A 4008-nucleotide genomic window follows, 5' to 3' on the forward strand; every position below is an offset into this window, starting at 1 on the left:
GCTAAGAGTAATGCTGTTCGTTTGTTTTTTTAGTGATCTATATCTACAAGTGATTAGACAATAAACAGTGATACTTGATGCTTTTGGCGCAGTATTTATTGGATTTTATTACAATTGAGCCATGACCTTTATGTACTGAAAAAGGGATGTATGGATGTCAACATCCCAAATTAAAGCCTGTAGTCAGCCCTTTAACATCAACATAGTACAGTGCTAATAAAAAATGTCAGTGACCAAATACTTTGTGACTGCATTGTGTAGAACTGTAGTAAGATAATATCACATGGTTAAAATCTCTACAACACACAGCTGCTATCAAAAATACTCACTAGGGCCTTGTATAAATCCACTGGCTGTTTAGATATGTGTGTGCAATGTAAATCATATTGTGAACTTGAATTAAATATATAGAAGTGGTTACCTGATACTATGTCAGGATTTCTGAGTGCTATGGAGGGAACATGTTTATATATGTTTAAAGAATTTCGATACAGTAGCTCTCTTCAAATATTAAATGTGCCTATTGGCCAAAACTTCACATAAAGAGATGCATGATACAGGTAGTGGTAGTGATATTAGATTATCAAAATAACACTTTTTTGGGTATGGCTGAAGTTTTGACATATTTCTCACTGTTATTATCCATACATTCTGTTCAGTAAAGAATCAGTTGATAGCATTTCAAGTCTTATCTTAATACAATAATCAAATTCATGAATATATATAAATATTTTGTCATTAACTTCCATTTGGACAGATTAAAAACAGGACTTTAAAAAGTTGTATTTTCCCTGTGTATGTTGTTTTTGTTCATTGTAGGAACGCTACTTTTTTTTCATCAGAATAGAGAGGCTCTGGAGAGACGTTTATGTGGGAGTGCTTGATCTCTTCTACACCATCTTTACTAACCTTGAGAGAGAAGGCCTTCTCAATCCTGACAACGAGATCCATCTCTATGCTCTGCACTGGTGCTTTCTGCCCCACATACAGAAGCACCTTCAGTTTTTCCAGCGTGGCTGGAACTGCCACCGACTACGCGCTGAGGGAAACCAATCCCTGTTGCAACTGTGGACTCGCCATGAACATGAAGCACAGCCGGGCCCCATACAGGCAATTTTATTTTTACTATAACTGTCCTACATGGAACAATGTCAACATTCTCACAACTTTATTGGAAATTACAAAAACTGTTTACTGTTGTAACAGCATGTAGCAGTGGGAAATAATACAGGAAAGGTCTATTCCAAAGTAAATGTAAACCTGCATCAGTACTCTAAATTAATTCATTGGCTCTTGGAGAATTGAAAACAATCTCTCTTTTTGATGCCAATGTTATTCATCGAAGATTTATCCAGAATCCCAAGAGATGATAAAACTGTTGTTTCAAACTAGGTCCTGTAAATCTAATTCACTGAAGGTGGCTTATAGTTCTGTAAGGACTTTTGCCATTTTAACTGAGATTTTGACTAAACTAACCCTTTAACAAGAGCTCCTCCAATTGCAGGTTGACATGGAGTTTGGAATCGACTGGACTGGACCATGTGGTCACCGTCAACCTGGTGTTGTGATCCCTGAAGTTCAGCTGCAGCGCTCACTGACTGAACAGGAAGCTGAAAGTCTACCAGACCCCAGTGGCCCTCTGTCCGATGTTTTGGATGTCTATGTCCAAACTGTGAGCTTATTATCAGAAATGCTCCAGTAAATTCCTGCCTCACAAGCTCCATGATGCAGAATGTGTGAGTTACATAAAGACACCAGTGCTTTGCTTTAGCGCAGTTCTAATTCCAATGTTGAATCGCAATGTTTTGATAGATATTACATTTGTTTCATATGGATGAGGTGATTTCAACATAATTAGAAATAAGGAGCTGCTACATCTTTTTTCAGAACAATATATTTAATTGAAGAACAGCAACCACTGGCTTTTAAACAATTTCGCTTAGTGAACAGTGTGATTAACTGACAGAGGCATAATGAAGTAAATTACATATGCTGTCCTATATCACAAACATGCCGGCTTTATTGCACCAGTGTTATACAGTGGCGAAACTATACTGTCTCATTAGACCATTCCAAACCCAGTGTCAGTGCTACAAATAGCAGCGAGAATGTCTCTTTCAAAGTTACCATACTCTTTGTAATGTCCTGGAATTTTCAGCAGGTGGAAGACTTGGGGAAGTTGCTCTCCACCACATCAACATCCAAGTGTCTGGGAAGCACACTCCATCCAACCCAGAACTGCAGGAGTTTCACAAGGAAGTTTGGAGATGCTACCAAAAACAGAACACTGCTAAGACTAAGGCTATTGGACAGGTTTTGTTATACTTTCTACAGATACAGTTACCTCATGCAGAACAGCACAAATGAGACAAATTTGAAACTCAGTGATCATTGATCCAAAGTGTATCTAAATACACTTTTCCCAGTAACATCTTCAGAGTGCACTGTTGCTATCAGCAAATAATTTGACAGAAATTGTTGATTCAGGACATTTTTTTTAAGTAATGTAATGCAAATATTAATTTACCATTCTCAATAAATGTGCGAAGGAATCCTGTGATCCTACAGGTGTCCTCCAAAGAGACATCACTGTCCTCATCCTCATCCTGTGTTGGCCACTTTATGTTGTCCAAGACCATCTGACAGATACATTATTTTTCAATCAGTTAACACTTGTTTTTTCAAGCAGTCCAGAGTGTGTATATATAGCACAATAAAGTACAGTACAGGAAATATAAGAAGTTATTAATTCTAATAATTACAATTGTTATTTGATCAGTATGTGGTGGTAAGCAGTTTTGGAAGGGCCATACTGGTGGTTTTGCATGTGTAAGATGACCATGATGAGTACTTTGCATTCCTGTTGAGAGTTTTCAAAATCATAATTTTTTTGATTGATTTCCTTCCTTTCAGGCAGCCGTTGTTGTTTCTATGAAAATTAACTCGAGACTTCAGAACAACTCTCTTTGTGCAGAGCTTGCTTATCCAATGATAAAGTACATTTGTAAGAGGGAACAAACACGGACTGATTATTCATCTGCAAAATATTTCAGATCTCTCCAGGTTATTTTTGGTGTAATAAACTGAAACCAGTGGTTGCCAGAAGGTAGAAAATAAAACACGTTTAAGATAGTAACTCCTGAGTTTGTAGTGTTTTTGACAGAAAGATACTGTACGATTAGTAGCAGCCTGAGTTCACTTACCCGTGGTGTATACTCTGAATCTGACGCTCTTGGAAAGAGAAGAGGAATTGTGTCTTTCCTCTCAGTCAGCAAAGGCCACACCAGTGTCTCTTTTAAACCCTTTTGTAACTGTTTGACTTGTTTCGAGGTTCTTCCTAGGACCTGCAAAATATTTGTATCACAACAGAAAAGTCATGAAGCCTTACTAATCTTCAACCGATTGCCATATAAGCTATCATTAATTTCTCATCAACAAACATCTGGGAGGTATCTGACAAAAAGAAGGCCAAATTTCAGTCTTTCATCAAAACTCTTGATTAGTTAGTGTGATTTATATGAAGTCTTAAGTACAGAATACTCCCAGCATGGAGTAGCATTTTGTCAAGCAGCCATCTCCTGTTTTCACATGTGACTGGAGGCAAATCCCAGGACAGTGCAAACTCATTGATAATGCTCTTTTCTTCAGATGATAACTCTGCTGTGCCATCCAGCTAATACAAATTTGAATCAATTCGATTAGATTTCTGGATTTCTCAAGATTAATATTCCGTACATCAATCATCAAAGTTGTCAAATCAAACCACATCAAACATTTCAATTGTATTAAAATGTCATGTGGTCAGCATGGTAGTAGTTTATAACATGGTCAAACTGTTGGTTTAGCACTCCCTACTGGTGAAAATATTAACTGTATGATGTGATTGTGGAAGAATCCGAACATTGACCTACTGAATGAAGTTTTTTTTCTTATTTAATTAATTTATATTTAAGCATTTGTTAATCATTTCTTCCTGACTTAAAATATTATTTTCATTGTCCTAGCCCT

General features: G+C 37.0%; 1 long non-coding RNA gene across 1 annotated transcript; it reads left to right on the forward strand.

Moving 5' to 3' along the window:
* The first annotated feature begins 1507 nt into the window (after nt 1-1507).
* On the forward strand, nt 1508-3136 carry LOC124851970. Its single transcript, XR_007032798.1, has 2 exons — nt 1508-1736; nt 2159-3136. It is a non-coding gene; the product is annotated as an uncharacterized LOC124851970 (long non-coding RNA).
* The last annotated feature ends 872 nt before the right edge of the window (nt 3137-4008 follow it).

Source organism: Hippoglossus stenolepis, chromosome 6, assembly GCF_022539355.2.
Source record: "Hippoglossus stenolepis isolate QCI-W04-F060 chromosome 6, HSTE1.2, whole genome shotgun sequence".
In the NCBI taxonomy this organism is placed as follows: domain Eukaryota; kingdom Metazoa; phylum Chordata; class Actinopteri; order Pleuronectiformes; family Pleuronectidae; genus Hippoglossus; species Hippoglossus stenolepis.